The sequence below is a fragment of the Rhinatrema bivittatum genome, chromosome 16, assembly GCF_901001135.1.
Source record: "Rhinatrema bivittatum chromosome 16, aRhiBiv1.1, whole genome shotgun sequence".
NCBI lineage: Eukaryota > Metazoa > Chordata > Amphibia > Gymnophiona > Rhinatrematidae > Rhinatrema > Rhinatrema bivittatum.
In genome coordinates, this window is record NC_042630.1 from 18,639,126 (window position 1) to 18,650,067 (window position 10,942).

The window sequence follows — 10,942 nt, forward strand, 5'->3', positions numbered from 1 at the left end:
CAGCAGGCCTCAAGTAAATGTAATAAACATTGGCAAAAAAAAATAGCCGCTGCTATTAATTGCATCAGTAGCATGGGATCTTCTTAGTGTTTGGATAATTGCCAGGTTCTTGTGGCCAGGTTTGGCCTCTGTTGGAAACAGGATGCTGGGCTTGATGGACCCTTGGTCTGACCCAGCATGGCAATTTCTTATGTTCTTAAAAAAAAACAAACCTCAATATAATGAAAAATACTATTATAGTTTCAAAAGAAAAATGGAATGTCTATGGTAGGATAATATTAAATCATTTTGTAAGTTCACCAACAGTGAATGTTGAAAATATGCCTTATTGCAACTCAGCATAGCATAAACAATAAAATTACCCCAATGAATGTTGAAAATATGCCTTGTTACAGCTCAGCGTAACAAAAATAGACTATTGCAATTCACTCCTCCTTGGTCTCCCTAAATCAACTGTTCTCCCCCTCCAAATGCTACAAAATGCGGCTGCACGAATACTCACCAACACTCGCCGATCTGAACACATTACACCCATCCTCAAAGAGCTACATTGGCTACCCATTGCTGAGCAGATAAAATACAAAATACTAACCTTAATACACAAAACACTACATACTGAAGAAATGACACCTCATATGGATTCTAACACCTCCTCTCCTACGACAATCCAACCAGAAGACAAAGTGGCCTCACAACCTCAATTCATCCCAAACATGTCTTCATCTCACAAAACATTTCGCCAGCTTGGATACAGGCATCTGATCAACATCCCCTTCAAGAAACACGCCAAAAACCTCATCTTCCTCACCTTTCTCCTTATTAACGCTCAATCCCTAACCAAAAAATTCATGCTATTAGCCGACCTCATCCAAGATAAAAATCCCGACTTCATCGCCATAACTGAAACGTGGCTCAAAAATACAGATCATGTAATATCTAAGCAAATAACCCACTCCGACTACGACTTATTCTCCATTCCTCGCAAGGCTCGCAGAGGAGGAGGCCTTCTCCTTACCATAAAAAAGAAATTCAACATGAAACTGATACCGCACAACCTGCCGAAGAAGTACGAAGTTGCCCTCTTCGACTCGGAGACACTACAAATATGCCTAGTCTACTGCCCCCCCAAGCTCCTAGATAGCGAATTATCCCCTCTCTTAGAATACTTAATCTCGAACATCAACACAAAAAAACCTACCATCTTACTAGGGGATTTTAACCTCCACACGGACTCCATCCCACGATCTCAAAGCTGCCAAACTCTACTCGACATGCTCTCCAGCTTCAACCTGCACCAATAAGTGAACTCCCCCACACATAAAGCTGGTCACACGCTAGACCTGATCTTCACCAACCACCACTTCACCGATCCGCAAATATCATCCAATCCAGTCCCCTGTCAAATCATTTCATCATACAATGCAAGACACATTCAAATACGGACCCCCCTTCCAACTCGACCAACTACAACAAGAGCTCTCTAAACAACTCGCCAACTTAGACCTCTCTAACACCAACAACGCCATTCATTCCTGGCTCCACCTCACTGAACAAACCGCCAACAACATAAACCCCATAAAAACCAAAAAGATTTTAAAAAACCAGTAATAAAAACAACCCCTGGTTCAACTCACATCTCAGATCAATGAAATGCAACCTAAGAAAATTAGAAAAGGAATGGAGAAAATCCAAATGCCCAGCAACCACTCAACGCTACCATGCGCTACTCACTTCATATAAAAAGGCAATCATGAACACCAAACGAGAATACTACAGTCAAAAGATAAAGAATTCCTCAAACAGTTCTAACGCTCTGTTCAACATCGTAAGAAACCTGATCGAAGAAAACAACCACAGCACTGCCACAACAAATACAAATAACCTAAGCCAAGACCTAGCCCTGTTCTTCAAGAACAAAATAAGCAAGATTACCAACTCCTTCAACACCCACTCAAACACGGAGGACCATAACTTAAATCTACCATAACACCCTGGGCGAACTTCGTTCCAATTTCCAACAAAGACGCCAAAAACATACTAAAAATCAACCCAGCGCGCCACGAGCTAGACACAATCCCAACCCGATACCTGAAAGAAATGGCGCACGTCATTGCCCCGACCATTGCAGCTATCATAAACAAATCTCTCGAAGAAGGGATACTCCCATCCCAACTAAAAACAGCAACTATCACTCCAATCTTGAAAAAGAAGAACCTTGACCCTGCTGATCTGAATAACTACCACCCCGTCTCAAACCTCCCACTACTCGCCAAGTTGACCAAGAAAGCAGCTTTGATTCAGCTTAACGAACATCTAGAAGACAACAATATCCTTCATACATCATAACATGGATTCAGAAAAAACAGAAGCACTGAAACTCTACTAATCAACCTATCAAATAAATTAATCAGAGGCCTCGACGACAAACTAAATCACCTACCAATCCTACTTGATCTCTCCGCGGCGTTCGACACGGTTGACCATGAAAGCCTGATTTCAAGTCTTGCGCACATCGGTCTGGCTGGCAAAACACTAAGCTGGTTCACCTCCTTCCTAAAAGATAGATTCTTCAAGGTCACTGTTAACAACAATGCATCCAGCCCCCTCCCCCTTGATACGGGGGTACCACAAGGCTCCGCCCTATCTGCCACCCTCTTTAATATATACCTACTCCCACTCTGCCACTTCATCTCAAGTCTTGGCATAACATATTTTATGTATGCAGATGACATTCAACTACTCATCCCCGTATCCAACACCATCGAAGAGACTCTGAACTCCACAGCCAACCACTTAATCGCCATCAGAGACAAACTAAACCAGCTATAACTATGTCTCAATATGAATAAAACCGAATGCATCCTCATAGGTAAACACAACCCAGGGTCGACAACTTCCTCACACTTCTTACAAATCGACAACACCTCATCCAACTCAAAAACACAACAAAAGACCTCGGAATCTGGATTGACAATGAACTCAACTTAAAAAAGAACATCGCAGCGAAAACGAAAGAAGGCTTTCAGAAACTCCACACTCTGAAACACCTAAAACCACTTATCCACCATCAAGACTTTCGAACTGTGCTGCAATCCCTCATCTTTAACAGCCTCGACTACTGCAACTCTCTTATGATCGGCCTCCCAAAATCCACCATAAAGCCACTCCAAATGTTGCAAAACGCCGCCGCCGCCAGAACCCTCACTGGCAAGAAGAAATTAGACCATATCACCCCCGTTCTGAAAAGTCTCCACTGGCTACCAATAGCATAAAGAATTGAATTCAAAACTCTGACAATTGTCCACAACACAATATTCAAAGAAGCCAACCCCGCCCTCAATGACATGATTCATCTTCACAAAGCGCAACGATCTACCAGAACAGCATGCAAACTGAATCTAGACATACCTTTCCCCAGCATTGCCAAACTGACCACCACGAGGAACAGAGCCTTCTCAATCGCAGGACCCAAATTATGGAACACCCTACCTCACTACCTAAGTTCATTCAGTGACATTAAATCATTCAAAAAGGAACTCAAAACCTGGTATTTCAACCTAACTTTCCGGATTGGCGTCAGTTAAGCCGTCCACAACTTCCTACCTCATTCCTCTCCTACACATGTCACGCTCAAACTCCCTCGAATGTCCTCCCCCTCCCCCCTCCCCCTCCACCTTACCTCTCCCTCCCTCTCTATGCCGATCCTCCTTTACCCCTGTCCCACCCCTTATCTTCCTCTCCGATACAACTATTCCTTCTGTACCCTGCACCTATCTATGAGCTCTGCCCTAAGTCCCCCCATTTTAAATGATTTTATCGTTTGTTGTAAAATGTTCTTTTCAGTTTGTAATCGCTGCTCCCCTTTTCCTATGACCCTTACTCCGTTCACAGTTTATTAAGTTGTTCCAGTGTTATCAAATTGTATTAAGTTGTTATCTTGTAAACCGGAGTGAAGGCAATCCGCTATACTTCGGTATATAAAAGCCTCGAAATAAATAAATAAAATAAATAAATGCAATGGCTCAACAAGTCTCTGTATTTCCACAAACCCTCTAGGACACCCAGATCGCAACACGCTGCCACATTACACATGCCTTCGCATAAAAACACTCGCCACGCTTCAACCAAAGAACGTACTATTTCCATAGCAGGACCTGCAACCTGGAATGCCATGCCCCCCGATCTGCGACAAGAAACTTGCACAAAAAAATGTAAGCAAAAAATTAAAACATGGCTCTTCAGGCAAGCCTTCCCCCAACAATAAGCTACCTGCATTACACAGTAAACAGCCCTCCCGGCTGTATACCCCTTTACACCAGTCTCAATCCTTTACATTAAGTCTGCATAATTTAATAATTTAATTCATGAAGTTATAATATATTTACTCTACTTTGTTGATTACCTCTGTCCCCCTCTTGTTCCTTACCATAATATTTATACTATTTATTCTCCTTTTTTACATAGTTTTACCCCTGTTATGCCTATTCTACCCTTGATCGCCAACTTTTTTTCTGTTAACTATACTATTCATTAACTACAATTGTAAAGCACTGTTGCTAATTTCAAGTTGTCTGTAAACTGATGTGATTTTACTAAACAAATATCGGGATAGAAAAACCCATAAATAAATAAACGATTAAATATATCCAACTGAAGGCCTTCGTTTCACCATCGAAAATGGCTTCCTCAGGGGAATCAAAAGATAATCACTGGCTGTTAGAAAGCGCAGTACATATTTAAACATCACATCCTTAGGAGAGAAGAGAATTTAAACCCTACTTGGTGGACTTTTGCTGTTCCTGGGGCTGCAGCAGTGTAACTCACCACCCTCTGCAGCCTCCGAAGGTGACCCCATGGAAAAGGGGGTTACATTAAAAAATAGCCTTGGTTTATGATTTTCAAAAGCCATTTGTCATGAGTTGACTCCACCGATAAGCAAGGCACTAGGATTTTCCCCTATGGTCATTTCTGGAAATGGGTTCTGAAGGATTTTTGCCTGTTTGTCTTTGTGGGGGTTACAGCATTTGTCTCCATTGCTGCTTTTCTCTTCCTCTTGGCCTGCTTTGTTGTTTTTGTGGCTGCTGCAGAATGATTGGGCCCTGTCTGTAATAGTGATATGGACTGTATCTTCATCTTTGAGAATAATAGTAAGACCCTTTGTAGGATTCTTGCCTGAATTTTCTTTGGAATGATGTTTCTAATCGTGTGGTGGAAACAGAACCAAACTCTGATTTTTTATGGACTCTACAGTTTCCTTTCTTTTATTTCCAAAGAGACTGCATCTCACACGTGGCATGACTGCCAACTTTTCATGCATGTCCTTTCTTAGGCCAGACCCTCTTATTCAAGCCATTCTTCTTACCATTGTAGCGGAAGCTGAAATTCTTGAAGGTGTGTCCATGTAACTGTGCATGATGTGCTTTGCACAGTCCTCAGTTTCTGTCATAACATTGTGGAATTAAGTTCTTCCCCAGGGAGCTTTATTGAATGTTCTTTTTGCAAATTGTTGTACAGGTATATCAACAGGCAGGGGGCCACTGGATCCTTCCTCCTCTGTCAGGAGGCGGTGCAGATATGGGCCTGGGTGCTGGCTCAGGGAATGCTGCTCCGGGCTGTGTGCTTGGCCGGTTTGGAGTACATCCTGGCGGACAGGCTGAGATGAACTTTCATCCCCCCACAAGTGGTCCCTGAAGCAGGAGGTAGCGGATCGGATCTTCCGACTCTGGGGGAGCCCAGACATGGATCTATTTGCCTCCCCTTGCAACAGGAAAATTCCCCGGTACTGCTCCCTGACCAGGTCGGATGGCCAGCCAGCTATGGACACCTTTGCCCTTCACCGGGGGACAGGCCTGTATGCGTAACCTCCACCTCTGTTGGTATCGAAGACCCTTTGAAGCTTCGCCAGGACAGGGAGACTATTATCCTTATAGCCTCCCATTGGCCAAGACAGGTTTGGTTCCTGCTCCTGTGGGATCTCTCCCGGCTGGACCTGGTCCATCTGGGAACTGCCCCAGATCTCCTCACGCAGGATCAGAGAAGGCTGCACCACCTCAACCTCCGGGCCCTGTAACTCACGGCCTGGATGTTGAGCGGTTGATCTTGCAGTCACTTGACCTCTTAGAGGAGGTGTCCCGAGTCCCGGTGGCTTCAAGAAAGCCTTCCACCAGGAAGTCTTATGCTTCCAAGTGGAGGAGGTTTACCATCTGGTGTGAGCAGAGAGGTCTCGACTCCTTCTCCTGCCCTGTCTGGCAACTCCTGGATTACCTATTGCACCTCTCGGAGGCTGGGCTTAAAACCAACTCCGTTCGGGTACATCTGAGTGCAATAGGCGCTTACCACTAGGAGGTGAATGATTCGCCTATCTAGGTGCAGCCCGTGGTAGGGTGCTTCATGCTTGGGTTGCTTCAGCTGCAGCCTTCCCTGAGGCCACCTGTGGTTTCTTGGGACCTTAACGTGGAGTTGGCCCAGCTGATGAAACCACTGTTTGAACCGCTGCACTCCTCTACCCTCAAGTATTTGACCTGGAAGGTCATAATCTTGGTAGCGATCACATCAGCACGCAGGGTCAGTGAACTACATGCCTTGGTGACTTAACCGCCCTAGACAAGATTCTCTCATGACCGGGTGGTTCTGTGCATGCACCCTAAGTGCCTGCCAAAGGTGGTGTCAGATTTCCATCTTAACCAATCCATCGTCCTGCCTACTTTCTTCCCTAGGTCTCATTCCTACCAAGGGGAAAGGGCGCTGCACACACTTGATTGTAAGAGGGCCTTAGCCTTCTACCTGGACTGGACGGCAGGCCACAGTTGGTCCATCCAGCTCCTTGTCTCTTTTGACTCTAATAGGCTGTGAGTGGCTGTTGCTAAACAGACTCTCTCCATCTGGATAGCGGACTGCATTTCCTTCTGCTATGTCCAGGCGGGACTGCAACTGGGGGGGTCACGACACGGCTCATTCTGTTAGAGCCATGGCAACTTCTGTGGCTCACCTGTATGCAGTTCCAATGGAGAGATCTGCAAGGCTGTGACATGGAGTTCTCTCCACACCTTTGCAGCTCATTATTGTCTGGACAGGGACAGTCACCGGGATAGCAGATTCGGCCAGTCTGCCCTCAGGAACCTCTTTCAGCTGTGATCCCAACTCTTCCTACCTAAGGGCCCTGGTTTGAGTTCAGACTCTTCCCACTGTTACCAACAGCACCTCTGTTGTTGTGCCCGTTGGTACCTGTTTGGTGTCTATTGGTCCCATTTCTCCTATGTTTCTTTTAAGGGTAGTAACTGCCGCTCTGTGCAGTTATCCCAAGCTTTATGATAACCCATAAAAATTTCAGCTAACATTTTTTTATTTGTACCTTTTCCTTTTCTATACCGACGTTCATGACCAATCATATCACATCGGTTTACATCAAACACATGAGAGATACATCGAACAGTGGGGTGAAAACTTGGTCGGTAACAAGGATTTAACAATTTTGCAGTACCATTTAGAGCATAACAATTAAGAACAAAAACCTAGAGTAACCGGGAAATAGCGAGGCAAGGCTATTTAGGAACGGGTGATAGAAACAAATATAGAATATCAATAAGACAATGTAACTTATAACTTAAGTACCCAGGGTTGTGGGAATGAGGGGGGGGGGGTAAGAGGAGACCTGGAGTTGAGAAGGGGGAGGGAGGGGAGGGAATGGAGGGAGGAGGAGTAAACAGAAGGGAGGGTAGAGGCCTACAAGGGATGAACTAAGGGTAGAACGGGGGGTGAAGTATAAAGGGTTGGCAGGAGGGTTAACATCGGGTAGAGGGGGGGGTTGGGGGGGCGGGAAATTGGATGATAAGCTTTCTTGAAAATTCAGACAGTGCTGTTTGACGTGCATTGCTTATGGACTGCGGTAGAAAGCAAAATTGCTTACCTCTAACAGCTGTTGTAGGTCAGCAGGATGTTAGTCCTCACATGTGGGTGACATCATCAGATAGAGCCCAGCACGGAAAACATCTAGAAACTTTGACTGGCACACTAAGCATGCCCAGCATGTCGCTAACCGCACGGCCACGTGGGGTCTTTCTTCAGTCTCATAAGTAGAATACAAAAAAATAAAACAACAAACTACAGGAAACCAACTCCTGCTTGTCCTAGGAAAAAGGAAAGTTCCTTACATAAGAACATAAGAAATTGCCATGCTGGGTCAGACCAAGGGTCCATCAAGCCCAGTATCCTGTTTCCAACAGAGGCCAATCCAGGCCATAAGAACCTGGCAATTACCCAAACACCAAGAAGATCCCATGCTATTGACGCAATTAATAGCAGTGGCTATTCCCTAAGTAAACTTGATTAATAGCCGTTAATGGACTTCTCCTCCAAGAATTTATCCAAACCTTTTTTGAACCCAGCTACACTAACTGCACTAACCACATCCTCTGGCAACAAATTCCAGAGCTTTATTGTGCGTTGAGTGAAAAAGAATTTTCTCCGATTAGTCTTAAATGTGCTACTTGCTAACTTCATGGATTGCCCCCTAGTCCTTCTATTATTCAAGAGTGTAAATAACCGATTCACATCTACTCGTTCAAGACCTCTCATGATCTTAAAGACATCTATCATATCTCCCCTCCAAGCTGAACAGCCCTAACCTCTTCAGCCTTTCCTCATAGTGGAGCTGTTCCATCCCCTTTATCATTTTGGTTACCCTTCTCTGTACCATTGCAACTATATCTTTTTTGAGATGCGGTGACCAGAATTGTACACAGTATTCCAGGTGCGGTCTCACCATGGAGCGATACAGAGGCATTATGACATTTTCCGTTTTATTAACCATTCCTTTCCTAATAATTCCTAACATTCTGTTTGCTTTTTTGACTGCTGCAGTACACTGAGCAGACGATTTTAAAGTATTATCCACTATGATGCCTAGATCTTTTTCCTGGGTGGTAGCTCCTAATATGGAACCTAACATCGTGTAACTACAGCAAGGGTTATTTTTCCCTATATTCAACACCTTGCACTTGTCCACATTAAATTTCATCTACCATTTGGATGCCCAATCTTCCACTCTTGCAAGGTCCTCCTGTAATGTATCACAATCCACTTGTGATTTAACTACTCTGAATAATTTTGTATCATCCGCATATTTGATAACCTCACTCGTCGTATTCCTTTCCAGATCATTTATATATATATTGAAAAGCACCGGTCCAAGTACAGATCCCTGAGGCACTCCACTGTTTACCCTTTTCCACTGAGAAAATTGACCATTTAATCCTACTCTCTGTTTCCTGTCTTTTAACCAGTTTGTAATCCACGAAAGGACATCGCCTCCTATCCCATGACTTTTTAGCTTTCTTAGAAGCCTCTCATGAGGGACTTTGTCAAATGCCTTCTGAAAATTCAAATACACTACATCTACTGGTTCACCTTTATCCACATGTTTATTAACCTTTAAAAAAAAAAAATGAAGCAGATTTGTTAGGCAAGGCTTCCCTTGTTGACTGTGTTCCATTAAACCATGTTCTTCTATATGCTCTACAATTTTGATCTTGAGAATAGTTTCCACTATTTTTCCCGGCACTGAAGTCAGGCTCATTGGTCTATAGATACCCGGATCGCCCTTGGAGCCTTTTTTAAATATTGGGGTTACATTGGCCACCCTTCAATCTTCAGGTACAATGGTTGATTTTAATGATAGGTTACAAATTTTAAACTGACAGAAGTTTTCCATGCTGGGCTCCATCTGATGATGTCACCCACATGTGAGGACTAACATCCTGCTGTCCTAGGAGAACACTTGTTACAGGTAAGCAATCACTTTCTACAGCAGTCCATTAGCAATGCACATCAAACAGCACTGTCTGAATTTTCAAGAAAATTTATCACCCAGTAAAAAAATGTTGGTAGCTGAGATTTTTGTGGGTTATCATAAAGCTTGGGATAACTGCACAGAGCGGCAGTTACTACCCTTAAAAGAAACATAGGAGTAGCCTGCACCGAGTGGCAGTTGCTACGTAGGGAAGCTTGCTGGACAGACTGAATGGACCATCTGGTCCATTTCTGCCATTGCTACTATGATGCTTTAATGCAGAGAATTCTGCGCTATGGTGTCCTGGCACTGATGCACTATGATGCCCTGATATCTGACTCTACATAATTATTATCCTATTTATCCATCCTCACACATACCATGTTTCAACATACTAAACTTGTGAAGGTCGGATTTACAAATGAAAAGTGCCAATATCCATTATTTTAAAACAGTTGAAACATTCTGGACCACAAGTGCAAATAACTTTTCTGTTTTAACAGGAAAGATGGATTACCACTATAATCTTGCTGATATAGCTTTTCCATGATTGCATATTTTTTCATTTCCGATTTCCAGCTAGATAAATCGGGGAGCTCTTCATTATGCCAACTCATAAGGATAACATTTTTGGCTAAGGTCAATGGAATACTGATCATTTTGGCACCACCTGCTGGCAAAACTAGGGTATCATCAAATAAGTATAGATATATCTTACCATTCCAATCACTGCAGAGGTGTTTTTAGCACCAAAAATCGCAAAGCTTAGAACAACTCGTAAAAATATGACACAAGTCGCCCCTTTAGGTACAGTTTCATCTTAACCCCCAAGGATCCGGAAATATAAATTCTATAAAGAATTTTGAATTGTACCTCCCTCAGGGCAACCGGCTTTAGATATGCTTGTTGCTTTTGCAGCTCTTTATAGATATCTCGAGTTTTGTTATCCTGTTTTTAATCTGAAAAAAAAAAAAAGAAATTAGATCGCGTTTCATACATGACACATGGGAAAATGTAGGATTTAAAAAAGAGGGATGGAGATAATGTGATGCAACATCAATCCCAATACTCCTTCGTCTCTAATGTTATCTTCTGCTTTTTGTCTCCTTTCCTTCTCCCAGCAAAGAGAGATTATTGTGCCCCTTGCGTGCATGA